Here is a 24,554-nt window from a genome sequence, read left to right as displayed (position 1 = left end):
TGGGTAAACCCTAGGGAGCCACGTAAACACATGCTTCAGATTACCCTACAGAGGAGGCAGGGAGCTGGGATGTGGTTGAGGGCTGCTTCTGAGGTTGTTCACTCCTTGTCCTTCCGTTTTGTTAAATGTGTAGGCTGATTAGCCCTTGGTCCTCAGGCCAGAGATGCAAATATTGGCAGCTGGAAAAGACCCAACCACACTGAAAAGCCGAGGGTGGGCACTGACGACGTCTGCTGTGTTTAAAAACTTTCACCAGATATGGGTGTGCTGCTTTATTAGGACTGTTGTTTTGTCTAGAATCTTCAGTTTCTTATACAGCGTGTGCATGGCGTCTAAAGAAATCAAAATCAAATCAATTACGTCTGTTGACCAAGATTTCTTACATTAGGTGGGTGTTCCTATGAGAATCTCCTAGGAAAATGGTTCCAAACACAAAAGCCAGAGACTCCCACTTGTTATTTAATGTATCAAAATTTGGGAGTCTATAGAAGGTGATTCCTAAATACTGGAAGAGGAATGTTCATTATGAAACAATCATCTGGGGTTCCATAGATCCAGGGATGCCCTCCAGACCTCCTTTCTCAGAGGGCATGGGAGCTCCGTGGCCCCTCCCATATACCTTGCCCAATGCATCTCTCCCATCTGGCTCTTCCTGAGTTTTATCCTTTTGTAATAAACTAGGAAACATAAGAAGATGTTTTTCTGAGTTCTGTGAGCTACAGTAGCAAATTAATCAAACCCATGGAGGAAGGAGGTGGTGGAAACTTCTGATCTATCGCTGGTCAGTTAGAATCCCAGGTAGACATCCTGGACTTGTGACTGGCATCTGAAATGCGTGCCTATGTTGGAGGAGGGGCAGTCTTGTGGGACTTTAACCTGTGGAATCTGCTTCTATTTCCATGGAGATAGTGTCAGAATTGAGTTTAATGGTAGGACACCCAACTTATGTCAGGAAATAGCTTGGTATGGGGGAAAGAAACCCACACATTGGAATTGGTGTCAGAATCTTAGAAGCCAACCTGTGAATATTCACCAACTCTGCTTAAGTATTTTAAAGAGGAAATCTTCCTTTGTCAGTGACAGAGTTGAGTAATACTTTGCCTCCTTCTTACTTCCATCCTTTAATACTTGTCATCCCAGATTATCTGCTATAAACACTGAGTATTTTTAAAATTTCTTTTATACAGACTGTTTTCTTAAAAATTAAATGAGAAATTATGTTAGTTACAGCTACTCTTCCAGGAAGTCTTCCTTGATTTCATATCTCTCTGGCCTCCTACACTCCAGTAGAGCATTTCCTGTGGTACTGGCCACTTGTATGGAAGTGAGGTGTTGTTTGTGTCAGTGGTTCCTGCAAGACCGCAGGCTCCACCAGGTGTGGACCTGGTTTTCTCATTTTTGTATCCCCATCCTTGAATACAGTGTCTGGTAAATAGTGGGTATTAATAGATAACCTACTAAACAAAACCACATTGCTCTTTAGGAGCATATGAAAGACACTCAGGAAGATAAACATTCTTTGTGAATCAAAAACATGATCCCTCTTGAAAAGGGTATGTTCATTTTTATAAGCTATAAAAACTGACAGACTTTCATAAACTTGCATTTGTACTTAATTCCTAAAAGGATTGATTTGGTTAGTGTTCCTGCAGCAAAAATATTCCAGCTATCCATGACCTCGGATCAGTCACTTATGTGCGTCTGTGTGTGCTTTTTTTTGTTGGTGTTGTCACATCAGAGAATGCATATCAGCCTTTTATAGGACACTGTAGACAGCAATATTATCTATGATGATTGAAGATCATCATAAAGGCAGTTTGGCAATAAATCCCTTAACTCAAAATAAATTCAAAATAAAGAATTTTTAGTAAAGATTACATCATTTGTTAAAAGGCACTAAAGGAAAGAGAATATAAGAAAATAAAAAGAGGCTTAAAAAAAAAGACAGTGAACTCATTGAAAATTTTATTCTAACAATTTGTAGAAAATTATGTGAAAAGTAAAATGTTGGTCTGATGACCTGAGAAATTCCCTATGTGGTATATGACTCTGAAACAAAAAATTTTCAAGATTGATTTATGGAAATATGTCTTGTTTCATTAATGTAGAGTCACACACTGTATAGTCAAAGCTATAGAGGGAGATGTTACAAACTTTCTTTCCTTGGGAAATCATGCAACTAGGTTTAAAAACCCTCTGTCTGATGGATTCTTTATCTGTTTATTCATTTATTTATTTTTAATGGAGGTACTGGGGATTGAACCCAGGACCTCATGCATGCTAAGCATGTGCTCTAACCACTGAGCTATACCCTCCCCTTCCCTGATGGATTCTAAGAGTGGTCTGGCTTAGACTGGAGAACCCCTTGAGTTTTCTTCAGTCCTCAGAATCTGTGATAGTCCCTGTATATTTCAAGTTGGATTAAACTAAATTTGTATCAAGAATGAGTTCATCTTGATAAAGAGAGAAAATGCTGCAATTCAGTGATAACAATATATTTATTTTGGACTCAAATTGATATGAAACCGAATCATATAGACATTATAGTTTGCAAATGAAGTCGTTGAGATGCTGGAGGTTGTTCTCACGATATTAAAATTAATCCTATCGGGATGCCGAATGTTAAGTCAGGAGAAAATATTCTCCAATGAATATTTGATTTCATGTTAGAACAACAAAAACCATCATTTGGTATCATTTGATCTTGATCTCGGTAACTTCTTTTGATGAGACAAGGTTTTCTCCCTCCCCTCTCCCTCCTTCCTTCTTTTGCCCTAGAGGTTACCTTGTTAGCTCTCAGTTTGGTATTTTTATGCTGCCCCTGATAGGCGCTCATAAAAAAATAGCAGGATTGCTGAGTCAGGGATAGTGTGAAAAGCACAGTCATCTCACTTTGTGTTTATGAAGGGGAAGAGGAAAAAGGAAGAAGAAAGATGATATGAAAACTTGAGCTTTCAAAAAATGGAGAGTGATTAAAGTGCTCTTAAAAATGGCCAGATTTTAAGCCTGAAAAAGTGAAAGCCCCATTTATTCACAGAGGAGGCGCGGAGGAGTTATCTCCGCTCGCTGGTGACTCATCCCGCGGAGCTGGAGAGTTCGCCCGCAGCTGGGAGCGTAACTTGATTTCTTGGGTAGTTCATTCTTCATTAATTTACTCACAAAGGTGCTAATTAAGGGAAATTGTTATGTCTGGCTTTTTTTTTTTTTTTTTCTTCACTTTAACACCCGTTCCCCATGAGCTGGACACAGAAAATTCAGTCATTTTGTAGAAGCAACCAGGAAAGTTGGGTGGCGGTGATTGAGTCATTGTCATAATAACTTAGAGTATATATCAGAGACCTGTGTATGAAAAGACCAGAACCCTATATAGCCATGAACTTCCCATGTCCAAGTAAATAAACTCTCCATGCCAAGAGTAGGAACCACAGCAGCCAACCCATTAAAAAAACAGTAGCTTTGGAACAAAAGAGAGAGGAGGAAATAATGAGTATCTTTTCACTCTTTTCCTTAGAAATATGATTAATATTTGTGTCTGGCGTTGTTCTAGGTGCTTCGCGTGTAGGAACTCATTTAATCCCCACGGCAACCTCAGTAAGGTAGATTCTATTATGACCCCCATTTTACGGAGGTCAAACAAGTATGCCCAGGCGTGCCATTTCACTGAGGCATGAAGTGGTGAAGTAGCAGGTGAGTGGTGAGCCTGACTCTAACTCAAACAGTCTTACAACCTAAAAATAAAGTCAAATATCTTTATGTTTATACTTCCATAGGGAAACAATCAGGACATGTGTAACGGAAACCTGGTAGTCTTTCAATGACGAGTTTACATGAAACTAACCCAGGTATGTCATTCCAGTTTTGCCTAGCAAGAAGACATATTTAGAGCTTAGAATTAAAAACCTCCAGAATCCAGTACTGTGATATTTTGGTACTTGCAAGAGTCTCACGTATTCTACATGTGTTTCCCATAGTGTCTCACCCCACATTTTATACAACTTCAAGTGTGAACACTGGTTTGAACGAACAAACCAGAATCTAGGGGAGAAGCCACTGTAAAAGGTTAAAACAAACTCTTGTTTCCATTGTACATCGCCTGTGGGGAGCTATCAGATATCTAAGAGAAGTTGTAAAGTAATACAGTGTCAGTGATCTTCCTTCCACTACTATGTATAAAGCCCATAAAGTGTTACTGTTACTGCTGTTTTCTTTGCCCATCTTGTATAATGCAAGTCATATAAAAGGACAGTGAAATCTAGTAACTTTTCACCAGCTTTGGAAAAAAAGATTGATAGAAAATCATTGTAGTACAGAAAAAATGCTATTTAAAAAAATAAGGGTCCTAAGTACTTATTCAATAAACTTGGCAATCTATAAAAATTAAAGATTTAAAGTGTTTGATAAAACTCCCCTGTAATTTGCTTTTAGTTCCAATTTCCTATCTATAGGAAACTTTCCTCTGCTGTTCCACTATTTGTTCATTTGTTGAGGAAAGTAAAATTTAATCACCCTATCTTTTTTGTTTGTGTCTATTTCTTGGCATAAGGAAATCATTCTCTATCAGTACCAGGTTATCCACTGAGTAGGAGTCAGATGGATCCAAATTAAGCTTCTAAATTACTCTTAGAAGTCCTAAGACAACTTCTCAACTTCTGAAAAATATTTCTTTTTTACTGATTGGAAGGTATTTTGGGTACTATGTATCTCCTATGGTACATAGACATCATCACATTTATGTCATGGTTTATTCTTACTGTTGCCAAAGATTATTACAGTAGTATAACACTTTTAAAATTTAATTTTTATATTTATTTGTTTCCTTTATTGAGTTATCCCGATGTAAGTACTCAAGTCTTCAGCTGTTTCTGTTCTGGGAAGCTTGGAGAGGCTGTTTGTTCAAGGCTGGTCATTTTGTTACCATGTGAAGGTGGGAGATGGCTTCTGTTGCTTACTCCAAGAACATTTCTCCTTTCTCCAAGTAGACCCTGTTGTCCATGTTTCAACTTTCCTCTGTCCAGTCATTCACGTCATGGATAGTGTCATCCTGAGCCAAAAGGAATGAGTCATGGTTGACTCAGGTATGGACATGTGATGCAGTTCTGGCCAAGGAGACAAACATTATTATTCCCATTTCACAGAACAAGTGATGGGGCTCAGCTTGCACCCAGGTTCCTGATCTCAAGGCCAACCATTGTTTTTCTTCTACACATGAGAGCACCCATGGAGAAGGTGCTTATTTTTAATAAAGTGTTTGAATATTTACTTACCATTTGTATTGTTATCTACTGCTGCATAACAAATAATCCCAAAATGTTGTCACCTGCAACACCAAACATCTATTAGTCACACAGTTTCTGAACCCAAGATGGCTTAGCTGATGGCCCTGGCTCAGGGTTTCTCACATGGTTGTGGTCAAACCTGGCTCAGTACCAAGATATTTAGAAGTAGATTCCAGAAACAGAGAAAAATAAAGATACAGGGATTTGTATTAAAAGTTCTCTTAAATTTTCTCTGAGTCTTTATATTATATTCTACACTTTCCAAATATAATTTGTGAGATCTTAGGGAAAAAGATGACAGTTACTGTAAACTTCTGTATTTAGCATTTATCACACTATATTGCCCTTATTTATATAATATGGAATAACCTACATTGTTGCCTATGATGATGACTCTTTTAGACCAGGAGTTCTCAACACTGGCCACAAATTATAATACCTTGGAAACTTTTAAAAAATACTAATACCTGGGCCCCACTCCCATTCAGTTGAATCAGAACCTCTAGATATGAGTCCCAAGAATGACTAGTTTTTAAAAGCTTCCCAGGACATTCTAACATATACCTAGGACTGAGAACAAGTTTTCTCTTAATTAGGTCTTATTTTTTGTTTATGTTATAACCACTTTTGGGAAGCTAAGGAAAACTATGGCTCTTTCTCTCTAGATAAATGTGGTCTGTACACTTATGAAGACTTTTTGTATAAGTTCAGGGAATTGTGTGTCTCTTTAAGACTGTGAACTCCTCTATGGTAGGAACTGTGTGAGTGGTTTTTTTTTTTTTTTTTTTAAATCTTTGTGTATTTTTGGTATGAACTTTTTTCTGCCCTTCAAGAAGTAAGGGTTTGAGTCTTGGCATAAGGACAGATATATAGACCAGTGGAATAGAAATGGGAGCCTAGAAGTGAACCCATATGTCTATGGTCAATTGATTTTTGACAAGGGTACCAAGACAATCCAGTGGGAAAAGAACAGTCTTTTCAAAAAATGGGGTTGGGATAACTGGATATCCATATGTAAAAGGATGAAACTGTAACCCCTCCCTACTCACACCATATACAAAAATGAATGTAAAATGGAACAACAACCTAATATATAAGAGTTAGAACATAAAACTGTTAGAAGAAAACACAGGGCTAAATCTTTGTGACATTGGATTTGGCAGTGCATTTTTAGGTATGATACCAAAAGCAGAAAAAGGAGAAATAGATAAATCATAATTCACCAACATTTAAAACTTTGGTTCATCAAAGGACATTATCAAAAAAAGTGATGAGACAACCTACACAATGGGAGAAAATATTTGCAAATCATGTATCTGATAAGGGTGTGGTATTCAGAATATACAAAAAGTTCCTACAGCTCAACAACAAAAAGACAAACAACCCAATTAAAACATACACAAAACACTTGAATAGACATTTCTCTAAAGAAGATAGATAGATAGATGGCCAATAAGCTTACCTGAAAAGGTGCTCAACATTATTAGGCATTAGGGAAATGGAACTCAAAACCACAAAGAGACACCACTGAACACCCAGCAGGATAGCTATAATTTAAAAACAAGCAAAAAAACCAAACCCTCCACAAAATCAGAGAATAACAGTTCCTGGCAAGAATACAGAGAAATTGGAACCATTGTATATTGATGGTGGCAAGGTAAAATGGTGCAGCCACTGTGGAAGACAGTTTGGTCATTCTTCAGAAAGTTAAACATAGAATTATCGTATGACCTAGCAATTACACTCCTGGGTATATACCCCAAAGAATTGAAAACAGGTACTCAAATACCTGTACACAAATGTTCATAGAAACTGTTCACAGTAGCTAAAAGGTGGAAACCATCCAATGTCCATCCGCTGACAACAAATAAACAAATTCAGATATATGTACAACACAGTATTATTTGGCCATTAAAAGGAAGCAAGAATTGATACATGCTACATAGTGGATGAACCTCTGAAACATTATACGACATTATACTAAATCAAAAAAGCCAGATACAAAAGTTACATGTAGGATTCCATTTATGTGAAAGAAGAGAGACTGGTGGTTACCAGTGACTGGGGAGAGCAGGAGTAGAGAGTGACTATTTAATGGACCACGGAGTTTCTTTTGGGGTGATGGCAATGTTTTGGAGCTAGATAGGGCCTGCAATGGCATGACATTGTGAAGGTGTTAAATGCCACTGACTTGTATACTTTAAATGGTTAATTTTATGTTATGTGAATTTCATTTCAATTTAAAAATTAACCGAGGCAGTCCCAGGCAAACTGGGACAAGCTGGTCATCCTGTTCCTTGTATGTGAGAAAATTTGTAGGTGAAATAGCTGTCTTTGAGTTATTCCTTGAAAATACTTGCTGGACCACACTAAGTGCTCAATAAATATTACCTTGTGTTAAAGAAATCTGGGGAAGGGTACAGCTCAATGGTAGAGCACGTGCTTAGCATGCACAAGGTCCTGGGTTCAATCCCCAGTTCCTCCATTTAAAAAATCGGTAAGTAAGTAAATAAATAAACCTAATTACCACCCCCTCAAAAGAAAACAAAGCAAAAAAATTAAATTAAAGAAATACAGAAGTGGGAGTTTGAGGCAATTTATAGGAACAGGACACAACATAAACTGTATCCTCGGCCCCTACCGTTTCTGATACATGGTACACATTCTCTTAATGTTTATTGAATTGATGAGATTGGGAGGTCTCATTCTCTAGCAACATTCAAGAATGGACTAAATATCTCATCACTTCAGATCTCTGAAGACTGGCTGATGGATGCATCGGGGACAATGAAATTTGGGCACTAGCTTATTACTTCATATAAAAATTGAAATATTAATGCAACGAAGCAATGGGTATGGCACAAAGAGCTGTGTTTAGCCTTCTGTGAGTAATCCTGTACGATACATCATTTGTCCTCTAGGCAAGAACTTGAACCAAGTAAACCCACGTGTAACCTCGGGAAGTCTCCTCAACTCCGTTAGCACAGGAGTCAGAGGAAAAGAAAAGACTCTCATCCCTGAATATAGTGGACTTCACTCCAAATGAGGCAATGATACCCTTCCAGATTGTGAGATTTGTCAAATAACTTGTTTTGATGCTCACAGACTCTGAAACCAGGCCAGGGTTCATGAACAGGACCAATGCCACCTGTTAAGCTGTTAGAGATAGTATTTTGTGCAGAAGAAACTGTGCTACTAACTCTGAATTTTTTTAGCACTACTGTATCCAACAACACGTTCCTGGATGCTAAATTAATGAGCCTTGCACACGTATTCAGTACTTTGCTCTGAGACACTTAAAACATGCTGCGCATTAAGTGAGGCTCATTATAGTTCTCACGTGGTTACTGTTATACCAGGTTGAGGGGAATAATTAGTGTATTTAGTTTTGTAATCCTTCGTTTTATAAAGCAGCTATTTCACAGCTCCAGCAGGATCAGCAGTGAGGTTATCTGCAGGTGAATTTCTGCTTGTTGCCACTTCTGACAAAGTAAATCCACAGAGTCAATCCATTAAAAAGGCCATTAAGAGGAATTTTTGACTTCAATTACCCACTCCTTCCCTCAGATCTGGTTCCCATCTCTGGTCTTATTCACGTCTGTGCGCGCCACCTGGAAGCCAAGATTCATTGTCGATTCTCCCCTTTTCTTGCATGTCTACACCCACGCCATCAGCAATCCTCATGCCTTCGTTCCTGTCCGTCTCCCCTGCCCTGCCTTGGTCCTGGCTGTCCACTACTCTTACCAAGACTCCTGCAGCAGCCCCTCCAAGCCCCTCCTGGCCTTCTGCTGCCCCTTCTCTGTAAGTCAACCAGCGCCGTCTCTGCAGAAGGGGAACTGGTCACTGGGGTCTCTGCCCCTCACAGTCTTTCCACCTCAGGACCAGGTGTGCCGGCTATTTTCCCCAGGAAATGCTTCCCCATCTTCCTAAGGCCAAGTCCTCATTTAGCCGTGAGTATTCTATCAGAAGTGGGTATCCACCCCCAATACACTTCAGCCATTGTTATCTTTCGGCCCTCACCTGTTTATTTCATAGCTTTTCCAATTTTATAATTTTTTTATTTATAGTGTGTTTATTCATTAGCTTGTCTACCTTTAGAATGAAAGTTCCGTGACAGTGGGGCTGCATTTTGCTAACTTTGGTATCTTCTGATTGATCAGTGAGCCTGGTCACTGCTTAAAGAAAGAAAGAGTCACTTCTCTTGGGTCCTTGCCTCTTCCTCTGCTGCTTCTTCCATAACCCCAGCCCTCAAGCTTCTGAGATTCAGTAAGAGCAGGGGAAATGATTGACAGAGGTTAAACACTCTGCTGCAAAAAGGATTTTCTTACATATGTCTTTTAAACTTTTCTTTCCCTCTAAATATACGTGTGTGTGTGTGTGTGTGTGTGTGTGTGTGTGTGTGTGTGTGTGTGTGTGTGTGTGTAAGAAAGATGAATGTGGAAGAGTTCACCTATTTTCTGTCCCAACTTGCAAGATGCAGGAATGAGAAGGGGAAGTTTTTGTAGAAAATATGGAAATTAAATGGTTTTGGAGGCAGATCTAGGAATCAATCTGATTGATTTCCATGGACCTATCTCATGTAAAGTGGGCCCAGTAAAACACATATCACCACTAAGAATTTAGAGAAAAAGACATAAAGACCTTTTATAGTTTTTCATAAACATTTCCCCCGAGTAAGAAGCTGTAAGAAAACTCCTTGTCTTCTGATTAAATATATAACTTAGCTATGCTATTTTAGAATTATCTTTATTTTTTAATATCAAAAAGAGATAAGGTGTATACTTGCTGTGGAATCTTCCTGCTGGTGCATTTTTGGTGATATTTTGCCTACTATCTGGAAAACAACATTAGCTTCACTTTTTAGTTAGAGGCTAATTTTACTTGGGTCATGTAGGCTACTTGTGGATTCACTCACTAACCACTTACTATGTATATAAATATATGCCAGGCAGTGTTGTTTGAGCAGGCTTAACTGTTACGTACTGATTTACCTACTGTTTTCTGCCATAGTAAGCATCTCCACTCCCTAGAAAGAGTGACTTCCATTTTGCATTAAATGCGCTAGGTTAGGTGTGAGATTTAAACTTATATCAGCGTATTATTTCTCTGTCTTGACACACTTGCACCCTTTTTACTCTTGTGCTTTCACCAGATATGGTCCATCTCTTCACTCTGTGATGCATCTCATGTGATTCAGCCAGTCTCTTGAACACCTTTTGTCACATCAAAAAGCTGTATTTTTAAAATTACTTTCCAAAAGACACCATGTCTCCAGAAAACTTTTCGATGTGGCCCATCTGGTTGAATTCAGGGGATGTATTCCCAGAAATGGCAGGACCATTTCTTTGTGGGTTCATTGGAGGACAGCCCCAAGGAGATGCTCTCAGACAATCAACATGCACAATCTCTCTTTGTTGGTTAGTCCCATAGTTTGCAGTAATGTTTATGAAAGGTCAAAGGACCTTCAAAAATCAATGAATGCTTCATGATTTTTACTTTCTGATTCCCAAATAATTTTCTTTTTTTAAAAAAAATTGAAGTATAGTTGATTTACAATGTTTCAGCCATAGAGCAAAGTGGTTCAGTTTTTTTTATATATGTATATGTGTGTGTATATATATATATTCTTTTGCAGATTCTTTTCCATTATGAGTTATTACAAGATATAGAATATAGTTCCCTGTGCTGTATAGCAGGACCTTGTTGTTTATCTATTTTATAGTAGTGTGTATATGTTAATCCCAAACTCCTAATTTATCCCTCCCTGCTACTCCTTTCCCCTTTGGTAACCATAAGTTTGTTTTCTATGTCTGTGAGTCTGTTTCTGGTTTGTAAATAAATTCATTTATGTCATTTTTTTTCAGATTCTGCATATAAGTGATATTGTATGATATTTGTCTTTCTCTGTCTTACTTCACTTAATATAATCATCTGTAGGTCCATCCATGTTGCTGCAAATGGAAATATTTCATTCTTTTTATGGCTGAGTAATATTCCATTTTGTATGTATACCACATCTATTTTATCCATTCATCTGTTGACGGATATTTAGGTTAATTCCATGTCTTGGCTATTTTAAATAAGGCTGCTGTGAACATTGGAATGCGTGTATCTTTTCGAATTAGAATTTTCATCTTTTCTGGATAAATGCCCAGGAGTGGGATTGCTAGATCATATGGTAACTCTAATTTTAGTGTTTTAAGGAACCTCCATACTGTTCTCTATAGTGAATGCACTAAGTTACATCCCCACCAACAGTGCAGGAGGGTTCCCTTTTCTCCACACCCTCTTCAGCATTTATTATTTGTGGACTTTTTGATGATAGCCATTCTGACCATTGTGAGGTGATACCTTACTGTAGTTTTGGTTGCATTTCTCTAATAGTTAGCAGTGTTGAGCATCTTTTCATGTGCCTGTTGGCCATCTGTATGTCTTCTTTGGAGAAATTTATTTAGGTCTTCTGCCCACTTTTTGATTGGGTTGTTTGTTTATTTATTTGTTTGTTTGATATTGAGCAGTATAAGCTGTTTCTATCCTAAGTCATTTTCTTAAAGACACCTTGTGGTCTGCTTATCCCCTCACCACCTTTTTTAGGTATAAGTATTGCTTGCATACCTTTTGACTTTTGTCATACATTATGGGTCAAAACCATCCACCATAACACACAACAAGTAGTAGAAAGAACAGCCACAGCATAGTAAATGATACATGCTTTAGAACTCACCCAACTCAGGAAAGTGAGGTAGAGTACTCTTTGGCAGAGGGCCTTTGCAATGTGGTGCACCAATACTCTTTAGCCAGGAATATGTGCACAATACAGTGTTTCGGCTAGCTCTCACTGACTGAGAAGGTACCACCTACAGCGTGGGTCAGGTGGGGTGGAGGAGAGACATATATATGTATAGAGTTTCCTGTTATTTATATATGTGTGTGTGTGTGTATTATAAGTTACTTTTTAAAAATAAAATATTTCAGATATCTTTAGAAATTTAATGAATCAGCAGTGTGTGCAGCATTATCAAATGGAGTCTGTGTATTCCCTACGTACGAATTTCCAGAAAATGCTTAAGTGAATGGTCCCAACAAATTACAGTTAGGTTTAGATAGTACACGTAGTGTTTCATTTCTTTCTGCAATAAAGTGAGATGATGATATTATCATTTACAATTTACATCTGAGAAAAGAGAAATCTGGATTTACCATTCGAGGGAGTCACTGGATCTTGCTGCCTCTCAGAATTCAGCAAGACTCAGATATTTGGATGATGAAACAATTTACAATTTTAATTTGCTTTGCCATGTTGTTACTCACAGATCATCTATATGCTGCCTTCTAAGTGCCATGTGCTTACTTTTAATTAAAATCCTAAAGAAGCAGAGCCAGCAAAGTGTATCATCATTATTATTCATGGTGCATTGTTTGCTATATTTTTTATAAAAAATGCATAACACAGAATTTTATATTGTGAATATTTATGGAACTATCCTGTAAAGAAACTGAGATTTAAAAAAATTCTAAATAAACTATACTTCATGAGGAAAAATCTAGTTAATAAAAGGGAAATGTGTCAGATAATCTATTGTCATTAAATGAATGAGCTTGTTAAAACATGAACTGGCTATAAAGTGTCATAAAATGTAGCAGATTAATCTACTTTTTTTGAAATCTTGCCAGATTTTTTTTTTTTAAGAAATTAATATATTGCTTTTAACAAAGAACTCCTGCGGGCAGAAAAGAAATTAGATCTGACTTGAAAATTCCCACCATGCTTCATTCTCTGGTGGAATTTTGCAGCCTTGATGGGTTTGTTACATAATCGGCTTTGGCGTTCAATGGCTTCTTTTATTTTAAAACAGAGAATTCTTGCCTAAAACAGACAGGCTCCCTTTTCTTGTCTGCCTTCAGTCTCTGGAGTTACAAATGCCTGGAGACAATAATCAAGTCATGCTGCAACAGGGACGGGGCACAAGTGAATAACTGCAGCAAGAAATTATTAAACTGGAGTCTGAAATCCCAGCATTGGAGAAAAACCTGAGATCAATAATGCTTAAAAGTGTGAGTTGGTGGAAAATATAACTCCATTGGCCTTCCCACCTGCTTTTTTATCCTTGCCCGTCAGATAACACATGGACAGTTGGTATTACGGAAAACATTAGGAAACAGTTACTTGCCATTTCTAACTATGTAACATTTGGAACGTGTCCAGAAGCAACTGTCATTTATTTATTTATTTATTTTTACTACTGGGCTATAAAACAAAAAGAGAAATGAAATCTAATTTGTGCAATAAAATACCATCTGATTTAAAATTTGCTTTACAAGTCGACCCAACAGGTAGTAGACAGAACTCCTTAAAGTCTAGGTGTCCTTGAACCTTCAGATCTCATTGAAAATATGTTGCTGCTTTTTATTTGCTTCAGGAAACCAAATATCTCAACCTTCCTCCATGTACTATATTAATTTCTCCCAGACTAACTCAGTGTACTTTTCTCAGCAACAAAGAGCAAACTTCTCACTACAGAAACTTACCAAAGTGAGGGACTTTTTCTTACAGTCATGAGCTGTCTGAAATTTACCAAAGGTATGAAGGTTATGTAAGTATCACCAACCATTGCTATAAGCGCTTTTAATCTAATGTGTGATAATTGCACAACAGTGTGAATATGCTTAATGCCACTGAACTGTACACCTAAAAATGGTTGAAATGGTCAATTTTGTGTTATGTATATTTTGATACAATTTTGAAAAACACAAAATTTTTAAAAAGTGTAATTATATAGTGTTTGCCTGAATACCCACCAAGTTTAAGAAAAAGAGCACTTTAACTTTGCCATCTTATGAGAATCCTTCCAAGAACTCATCCTCCCCCTTCTTTCTTCATAGCCCACCCCTGTCCTGAACACTGCATTTTGTGTTATCATTCCCTTGCTATATTATCTAGTCTTGCATGTCAAAGAGCTTTATATGTGGAATCTTACTTTGATGTATTTTTCTGCAGTAGCTTCTTTGTTTAATCTTCAATCCCTGAGATTCATTCACATTGTTATTTGTAGCTGTACTTCCTTTCTTTTCACTGCTATATAATATTCTACCACATGGCTATACCATAATCTGTTTATCCATTTATGATGGGCCTTTTGATTGATATTTGGGTTGCTTCTCTTTTAATCCTCTTTCTTTCTTTCTTTCTTTCTTTCTTTCTTTTTGTTTTGGTTATTTTACATAACATTGCTATGAGCCTTTTTACTCCTTGTACATGTGGACACATTTTTTTATAGTGGTATTTTATCTGTACCTGGAACAAATGACTGCTCCACTGATTTCCCTACCCTGCTGTACAGAGTTTATTCAGTAGCCTGGTACAATCTGACAAACCAAGAGAGGCCTTATGTGCCAAGATGAGAATAAGTGGCAGATATTCAAGGTGCCTACATCAGGACCACAGATTTTATAATCAGTCCAACCCAGTTTCAAATACTTTCTCCTTCACTTTTCGGTTACATGAAGTTAGATCTCTGGGATTCAATTTCCTTATCTCTTGTTTTGTGACTAATCATAACTACTACATAAGGTTTTTTTTTTAGTAGATTTAATTAATCTACTTAGATTACCAATGATTTAATCATGCTCAATAAATGGTAATTATTAGTAGAATAATTACAAAATAAATGGCTGTACCAAGAATCACCGTACAGAGATAGTTCAACTTTATTAAAACAAAAGAGTAGAAATTTGAACTCCAAGGAACGTAAAACTTACTCCAATCAGATCTCAGACCTGAGAGCAGTAGTACGGGTGACTTGGTGCCAGAGCACTGGGGCCAGCACCCACAAGGTAAGACAAAAGTGCAAAATGTCCTCACCTTCTCCATCTGCTCCTAGATCCCTGTTAAATGTCTAGTTTAATCCAGCTGTGCCACAATATGAGCTGGAATAACCATGGAGATCGTGGCACGAGAGCGCATTTTATTCTCTTATTGCACACGGAGGACTTCTTAGAAGCCAGAATGGAATCCTTTTCCATCTCTCTATTTATGTTGAGCTCGTGGGCAGCACAGAAATCTTGTGATTTAACCCTAAATCACAAACGAAAAAGACATTATTGCTGCCCTTGAGGAGTTTACAGTCTATTTGGGAAGACCCATTAAGCAACTAGAGCGTAATGAAGAAAAGGTAATTATCAAACTGTGGGTTTTATTTTAATAGCTACATTCTAGGGAATGTTAATTGATATCATAAATTATTATTAATTAAAATTGGCTATTTGTTTCAAAATTTACTGCTTGTTTTTTTTTTTAAAGGAAAATGTGCTTGTGTTCAATATTTTGTGTTCAGTATTTTGTTTTCTATGCAAATGTCTCCAGGTGGTAGTCCAGCCTGATATCACATCAACTTCAAGTCAATTTGCTGCATTTTCTTTGTCTGTGCTCATCATTATGTTAAAAAGCAGTTGTTCACTTGATTGACAGGAAAGGTGGATCAGCTCTTTGCAACTTAAGTGAATTAACCTGACCAAGGTTACAGACAGACAGGGAGTCATTTTCACAGACAGAGCTGAAATATTTAAACTTGCAGCTCAATACTTCTCCATTCCCCTGCTTTCCCAGCTCAAGTAAAGATCTATTTTTGTCTGGGTAGTTGAAGTGAGGCATCGTGTTGGTGACAGGATGAATGGCTCTCCCAGGGAACCCGCATCCCGGCTTGTCAGTGACAGCCCGTGCCTGCCTCTCCTCCAGGATGCTTTGCTACTTATCAGGGGAGTGAAGACAAGTGGACGTGGATCCCACGGTGCTGCAGCGCCTTTGAAAATACAGTACCTGGAACTATAAATCAGGGTTTCCATTTTGGAAGCAATTGTAACCACACTTTAGCTCAGAGGATGGGTACAGTTTAAGAAGATAAATTTGCAAAAGCCTTCCAAGGGTCATTTTACATTAAGATACCCAGAAAACAAAACTGAAATGACTGAAACAAAAGCATAAGCCACTCCACTGTAAAATTTGGATATATCTCTACTTATACAACGTGTTCTGAAATAAAGTCATTATTCTCCCCAGGTGGCAAATATAGACATAAGCACCCAGCTAGCAAAATCTTCCTCTCTGTGTTTATAGATTGCCTTGTTTCTAAGAATAATGGTTTGGTGAAGGTGTCAGCCATCATGTTAACAGCCATCACTTGTGCAACAATGGAGAGGATGTGCTGTGTACTTGTCCACGCCGAGGGCAGGATGCGTAATGTCTAGCCAGGAAATGAGGCTTCTGACATTCTCTTTAGCTGTTAAAGATAAAAACGCCTAAACATGTGTGAGAGCTGACTGCTGAGTAAACATCTTCATGCACAGTACACCTTTGATCATCCTTCCTGAGATCATTAGAGAAAGTGTGCACCCTCTGACCACAATTGAAAGCCCTTGGGTACAGCTAGCCTCATTGTCTAAAGAGGGTGACTGCTTTTAGAAAAAAGAAATATTCTAATGAAAAGAGACACTTAAAAAGAGATAAACCAGAGTATTGATTGCCACTATTAATTCTTGTGTTCAGCGAAGCAAATCATTCTAAAAGTAATTAGGGCATACCACCTCTTTAAGGTTTTCATATATTCAAGTATTTCTCTCCCGTGCTTCCTTCTAAAATAATTGTGTAATAGAATTAAAATCCAATGGAATTGAAATTGAATGTGAATCTGAATTTGCTTTATACTAGAGAAAGTGACATTTCATACTGATAGGCCCACCAGAGAAGAAAATCTCAGTAGAAAGATTTGTTATAATTTCCCTTTGGGAAAATTATATCTATCTTGGTGGTTATTCCACCATCAGAGCATGTGAAGGAATGGCCCAATTGGTTTTTTATTGTTGAAATATTGACACATAACATTGTATTCATTTCAGGTGCATGGAATGGCCCAGCTCTGATAAAGGCAGTTGGTTAAGATACCTTGTTTTTGTTCCTTCAGCTCAATAGGTGATGTCGCCTTGTTATTGTTACTTCTTTAGCTATTTGATCAATGTCCTTGAGGTTTCTAGATTAAAAAATGTTTCCAGAGTTTATATATTCTGCTTGCAGATGAATATAAATCAGTTTTTAGCATAAAATGTCAGAGAGCTCTTATGTGAGAAGATGAGAGACTTCAGGCGGCGAGTGGCTGGTGATTTGAGTTTTCAGATATTTTCTGTGATGCTGGGTTAGCGGGCACATGACATTACTCCTCTCCATTCATTACTGAATTCTAGATTCTTCCTCACTACTCGGACTGTGGTTGGGGTCAGTAGCATCCTTGGTACCTGGAAGTCTGTTAGAAACGCAAAACCTCGGATCTCAGCCTTAGGTCTCCTGAATCAGAATGTGCATTTTAACAAGATCTTCAGCTGGTGTATGGGCCCATGAAAGTTTGAGAAGCATTTCTCTACTGGGTCATAGAGTCACTCTGTTTGGACTCTCCTAACCCCTCCCTTTGCCTTATTACTTTAAGCCATTCCAAATATTCTTCACTATTCAATTTAATTACCTGCAGAAAGGGCTTACATGTTAGATTCTGCCTTTTCTGGTAGAATCTGAACTCAGGATCAAGGAAAGGCAATACAAAAATTGGGCCATTCGTAAGCTAAGTCTTAGACATTCTCAGTTTGTTACATTAAAAATGTACTCTGAATGGATTAGTCTAGCCAAAACGACTGGCTAAGTACACTAATTTAATAATGATAGTTACAATAATGATATTCAGAAGTGAAATAAAAGAATGAAACATTCTTTTTACCTCTGGATAACTTCAGTGGTGGTGACATCAGCTCAGATTTCTGCAAGCACATTGTATCAGGTATGCTCAAAGTTTTACGGAAAGAAAACATTGCTCAATAATAAACAAACAGGCATATTACAGTCCTCTAACACCCACAATGAAGATAATTTTCTGTATGCTAATCACTATAAATTAATTGGTGTACATTATCTTCAATTCTAGTACCTAAGAGCCATTATTCTTATTTTAGAGTTCAAGAAACAGGCTCAGAGAAATCTAAAAACTTTTCTAAGCTCATGCAAATAATAAATGATGAAGCTCATACTCACACTGAGGTCTGTACTTCCCACAGACAGGATCTTAAATAAACTGTATCTGTCGCTCTTACCCACTTGGCATGTAATGAGTAACTGCCATCCCAGGGATCAGGGACAGGCAGCTGTATGTAGGGGGCTCCTACAATGCTCCCCAGCCTTGAACACTGAAGTTCTGGCTACTGCTGGCTAGTAGTAATGGTCTCTTGAAATCCTAGGTTGTGGTGAGCCCAGGTCTCCAGAGGCCGTGCTTGAACTGCCCATGAGGACTTTGTGTTCACTTGGCAGTTTGTTTTATAGGTACGGTAACTTTTATCAACGCTGCTCTTATATTCTATTTCCTTAAGGTATTTTCTCTCTTATTGATCTTTCTCATTTTTATATTCCTCCTCTCCATCAGTCCCTTTCTTTCCTTGTTATGAGCACATTCAAACCTCCCATCCTAAAAAAAAAAACCCAAAAAACAAACTACCATCAATGAACCTTTTTGCTCGGCTGATTCTCCTCCATACTGTTGCTCTGTTGTTCTCTATCCCTCTACCCTGTTCTGCTTCCTGAAAGAGTGCCTGTGTCACTTACTGTCTAGAAATGATTGTTTTTCATTCATTTCTGAACCCAGTACTGTCCAGTTTCCTCTCCCATCACTCACTGAATCAAATTTAACCACGTTTAACAAGTGGTTTCATTAAGCCTTAATGGAGGAAAATGGAAACAGAAGGAAAGCATAAACTATATTTGTGGAATGCCTACTGCAAGCCACCTTTATGCAGTGAATTTTATATATTTTCTCATCTAATCCTCATAGTAACCCTGTGATATTTTAAATCATCAACATTATTATTGTTTAAATAATAAGGAAGGGATTCAGTGCACTTGGTTAAAATAAGGTGGAAATCTGATCCAAACCCAGTTCTATCTGACACAAAATCCCGTGCACTTTCATTACACAAGGAAAGAAAGAAGTAGGTGGGAAAAAGGAGAGAGACTGAGGAAGAATGGAAAGAAAGGAGAAAAGGACTGAGGCAAGTAGAGAGGAAAGATTGGAATTCAGGGAAGCTTCTCTGCAACGAGGAAGAGATTCAAATTGACCATTACAATTAATTTCACTGCTATGACTGTGTTTTAATTTTATTGTACAGGAATACCTCAATCTAGGCCTAAGTTTGGATCATAGAAGTAGAGGGGAAAAAACCCAACATTTGTAACAAAAATGTAGTACACCTAATGGAAGGACCTCTGATCCTCTGCTAAATTACGTGTTCTGCTGAAATGAAGGCGACAGGGCGTCTACTTGCTAATACTGCCACCTTGCTCAGCCTCCTGAGGCTTTTGTTAATGCCCCAGAAACTAGACCAGAGATCTGACAGCGAAGGAATTTACCGATCTGCGTGTGCTATTTAAATTTTCCTGAAATTATTCAAATTCTCTGGCCTAGAAATCGGGGCAGAATCTCGGGACAGATGGCTTGGTAATGAGTTTTTCACCCCTTTCAGCTGCCAGGCAGTTTGGAAATTGCACGAGGCCAGGCCCTGTCAGTGCCGTTCGGCACTTCAGCTTGAAGACTAGTCTGACACTGGGAAGTTACCATCATCAGCTAATGCTTAGCGAGTGTGGCACGCCAAGTGTCATGAAAATGGAGAGAAAAAGATGTTCCGATTATAGCTTCCTCACAAGTTTGGGATTTCTGTTAGGCTGGAAGTTCAACTTCTGCCTACAGTCCAGACACCCTTCTTAGCTTGGGACCCATGTATCTGATTATCTGTTGGGCATTTTAACTTTGGATATCATGCAGGTGCCTCAAAGTACATATACTCAGAACCGAAGTCTTGATATTCCCCCAAGAAAATCCTTCTTGCTCCAGTACTTCCTATCTTAATAAATGGTAATATCATCTTCACCATCCAGTGGTTCAGACCTGGGATCATTCTTTTTTTTTTTTTTTAACTGAAGCATAGTTGATTTACAATGTTGTGTTAATTTCAGGTGTACAGCAAAGTGATTCAACTATATATATAAACATATTCTTTTTTAGATTCTTTTCCATTATAGGTTATTACAAAATATTGAATAGAGTTCCCTGTGCTATACATTAGGACCTTGACATTTATCTATTTTATAGATAGTAGTATGTATCTGTTAACCCCAAACTTCTAATTTGTCCCTCCCCTACTTTCCCCTTGGGTAATCATAAGTTTGTTTTCTACCTCTGTGAGTCTGTTTCTGTTTTGTAAATAAGTTCATTTGTATCAGATTCCACATATGAGTGATATCACATGATATTTGCCTTTCTCTATCTGACTGACTTCACTTAGTGTGATAATCTCCAGGTTCGTCCATGCTGCTGCAAATGGCATTATTTCATTCTTTTTAATGGCTGAGTAATATTCCATTGTGTATATACACTACATCTTCTTTATCCAGTCATCTGTTGATGGACATTTAGGTTGATTCCATGTCTTGGCTATTGTAAATAGTGCTGCTGTGAACACTGGGGAACATACTTCTTTTTGAATTAAGAGTTTTCATCTTTTGACCTCGAGTCATTCTTGACTAATCCCCTCCCTCCCTGCACTACATCCAGTCACCAAGTCCTGTTGGTTCTGTTTCCTAAACATTTCCTGAACTGCTTCCACTTCTCTCTATCCCCATCGCCATCATTAGCTTTATGCCACCATCAAATTTGGCCCACACTTGGGTGTAGGTCCCTCACTGAAGGTCATCAATCTTGCCTTTTCTGATCGATCCATTTTCTCTGTGGAGCTAGTGTGGTACCATACTGCAGATCATGCCATTCTCCTGCTGAAAAGCATTCCACGCTTTCCACTGGTTGGAAAATGAAGTCTGAACATCTCAGCATAATGTAGAAGGCTGTTATCCACCTCCTTAGCATCACTTCTTACCAGTTAGTCATTTAGTCAGCAAATATTTATTGTGTTCCAGACCTTATTTAGGCTTTGGAAATATAGCAGTGAACAAAGCAGTCACTGTCCTTAAGAAACTTACATACTATTGGGAGCAGACAGGCAGTAAACATGGAAACAAATAAATGAATAATGATTTGGGGTACTGACAAATGCCCACAAGGGAGGTATTTGTGGGATGTTCCTCTTACAAGCTTTTCCAAATCCCACCTAAACTAACTTCTGTGCTTCTGACGTGCGCTCTCCCATAAGCACTTCTGTTGTTACAGTTTAGCATCCTTTATTTTATTTCCTGATTATTTATCTTCTATGCTGGACATTACAGATTTGGTGAGGGCAAGGATTCTTTCTAGAGATTACTATCATATCCCAGTGCCTACTTACTGCCTGGCGTATGTCAAGTGTTTAATGAATATTTGTGGAATAAACAAATGTAACTTCCTTAGTATGAATTGATTGATAAGTTCTTATCTGATTGGGTGAAAATATAAAATATAGGCCTTCTGAAAATTATAACTGTTTATCTATCTGTAGACCTACATGAATTCTGTTGAACTTTTCAACATATAAGTTGATTGAACTTACTTGCTCCAAATCATTTAATTCCTACAGATAGTAAAAATCTACAGATTACTGATTTCTTAGTTTTTCTTTGCATTTGCTGATAAAACCAAATTGAGAAAGAACTTTGGAAAACTGTGAGAAGAAAATAATATGCTCTGTGATAAAAAACACTGCAAGAAAAAAACACATAGATGACTTCTGTGTCATAGTAGGTGAGGGAACAATAAACGGGTGGGGTAGGCAGAATCATTTTAGGCAGTGCGGTGTTCCAATATATTTGTTCAATTTGTTTACCTTTCCAAGATTTATGCCTGTTAGTCTGTTATATCACATTTTAAGGTTTTGCAAGGAGAAGCAGAATGGGGTTAATGCCCACATGCTCTTTCATTATCAGGCTCTGGGAACAAGTTGTCTACCTGTGGTCACCATAAAGCCAAGAAAGTCATGGCAAATATCAGCTTGAATAAAGGTCTGGATTGACTTTTATGTGCTTGAAAAAAAAAGCTTGTCCCACCCTTCAAAGTACTTGGTTACTAATTTTCACTGTTTTATCCCGCTATGGGTGAAAGACATTTCTGGGAGACTCTGAGTGCCAGCCCTCTATTATTTTCCTCTTAAACTCTTTCTTACAACGTCCTATGCTTTTATGGTGGTGGTTTAGGGCATGTATCAGAGTTTCTGTGAGAAACATTAGCTTTCAAAAAAAAAAAAGATCTTGGCACACAATCTATGAGAATAGTTGTCTTATCAAATTCTTTTAAAGATGAATAGGGCTTTTTCACTCACTGCCATTCCTCACCAAGCTCACCGTGTGCAGATATTCTGTTGAATATACCTATAGTTGGAAATCAGTTGCTAGGTTCCCAAATGGAAATAGTTGCATGTAGAACGCAGCACAATGTTGTGGGAAAACCATGGGCTTTGGAATTAAAAGCCACTAGGCCAGTGGTGTGTGATGCACCCCGCACCCCCTGTTTATTGTGGTGTTTCATCTCTTCTCAGTTCCTTATCTAAAATTGGTCTCTTGAGTCCCTCAGTTCCAAACCAGTCAAGGACTCGGTATTGGTTTCCCTGCTGTTGCTGGTTTAGCCAGCTTATTGTCTTTGTAGAAACTCTCACTTGTGTACAAACTCAAGTATACAAATCCTTACTGCAAGTAGAAAACCTTCTGCATACTTCTCAACAGTTACAATGTACGCTACAATTTTCTGTACTTTCCTTTAATATTAGGTAGCCTGCATCCCATTCCATAGCTTAAAACATAAGTGAAAGATGGACTAGGAAGAAGAAACTAGCCTGACAAAATATCCAGCTAACAAATTCTGTAACTAAGTGGCAGCCGGGCTTTACAAAGGCTCTGAAGTTCCAATTGTTTAAGAAAAGAAAAGTAAAAAGGACAAAGATTACAATTAGTGGCAACATGGAAAAAAACCCATAGAGCGTGTCACTGGCAAAACTCTGAGAGATGGCTTCCCAAATGTGGAAAATATAAAACAAAAGCTTCTTTATTTATGATAAGTATTTGGATTTCTAATTCTCTAGGCCTTACAGGTTTATTATGAAAACCAAATTCAGTTCCCCTAAGGGGTGAGAAACCAACTGCTTCCCATTGCACAAAGTTATAAAACAGCACATTTTTAAAGCCCTATAATTTGTTTCTGGGGTGGCATTATATTGTCCTCTTCTGGGTTACATAAGTTGCCTTGGCCTTTCAAACACAGAAACATTTTACCCTTGACACAATTTGGAATTTGGAACTGCCTGTGAAAACATGAATAACTTCATTTTTCCGTTTGAAAAGTCCCTAAACACAAATTGATAAATTCTCAGAGAACTTCAGTGCAGCGTTTCAGGCTAGCATGCCCATCGCCAAGACGAATATTCAAAGTGTTTGAATTGCCAGAAAAAACACAGCTGTTAGTCTCTGTCTCAGGCAATCTGTACACCATCTTTCGGGCAGGAGAGATTGCAAAATGGGCTGAAGGTTAGATGCAAGTCTTAGAAGAGCAAAAAAATCAGTACTGGGAGGGCGTCTTTTTTTTTTTTTTTTTTTTTACCCAGAGTCCCAAATATTAACACTAACCCAGAATATCAGAAGTTTTAAAATACTGCTTATTTTGAAAGGCCTCTCCACACCCCTCCAAAAAATGTCACAGCCATCCACCAGCCAAAAGTTTTCTCCCAAGCTTCAGTTCTGCTCTTGAGAAATGCTCTTGTGTCTTGTTTTAGCTACGATGTAAAGGGTTGTAATGGCCTAGAAGCTGTCCCCCTGGCGTAATTTCATGGCCTTTTGGATGGAGATGGTCTCATGAGGTCAGAGCGGCTGTGACAGAGACGGTCTCTGACATTTTCATAAACGAAATTGAGTTCTTGGCACTTTCTGAGCTTGGACAGCATGTGTTTCCAGCCCTGCCCCTCCTCAGCTATAACGATTCTGCTTTAATTTCTGCCCTGATGATGTGATAGGATGAAGTGGGCCAGTTTTAGTCGAACTTTGATAATGATCTGAAGTACAACAAACGAGTCAAATAATAAGGAAGTTTGTCTCTTAAAATGTGAAGAGCATCTTTGGATTTTCCCGGTGTCATTTATTATTAGGGTGTCTGTTCATAGGTCTGACCACCACCCCCCCACTCCACCACCCCGGGTTAGTTCAGATTTTGACACTGTGGTAGAGAGAAGATTAGCTTCGGGCTGTGTGCAATTTCCTCTGCTCACACGCTCACTCCTGTCCTCTCC

At 38.1% G+C, this 24,554-nt stretch overlaps 1 protein-coding gene and 1 non-coding gene across 31 annotated transcripts in view; one reads left to right on the top strand and one right to left on the bottom strand.

Annotated features, from left to right (window-relative positions):
• The window catches only part of LMNTD1 (lamin tail domain containing 1), a 314,635-nt gene that overhangs the window by 104,848 nt on the left and 185,233 nt on the right, over window positions 1–24,554 (top strand). For 3 of the 30 annotated variants that reach the window (XM_074357480.1, XM_074357477.1, XM_074357496.1), the window contains 2 exons: window positions 3,548–3,687; window positions 3,771–3,842. The exons of the other annotated variants lie outside the window; for them this stretch is intronic. The gene's annotated coding sequence lies outside the window, so the exon portion shown is untranslated. The remainder of the gene's footprint in view (window positions 1–3,547; window positions 3,688–3,770; window positions 3,843–24,554) is intronic. 30 annotated transcript variants of the gene reach the window in all.
• TRNAA-AGC (transfer RNA alanine (anticodon AGC)) lies at window positions 2,243–2,316 on the bottom strand. Its single transcript has one exon. It is a non-coding gene; the product is annotated as a tRNA-Ala (tRNA).

Source organism: Camelus bactrianus, chromosome 34, assembly GCF_048773025.1.
Source record: "Camelus bactrianus isolate YW-2024 breed Bactrian camel chromosome 34, ASM4877302v1, whole genome shotgun sequence".
Taxonomy (NCBI): domain Eukaryota; kingdom Metazoa; phylum Chordata; class Mammalia; order Artiodactyla; family Camelidae; genus Camelus; species Camelus bactrianus.
This window is presented reverse-complemented; position numbering and strand designations above follow the sequence as displayed.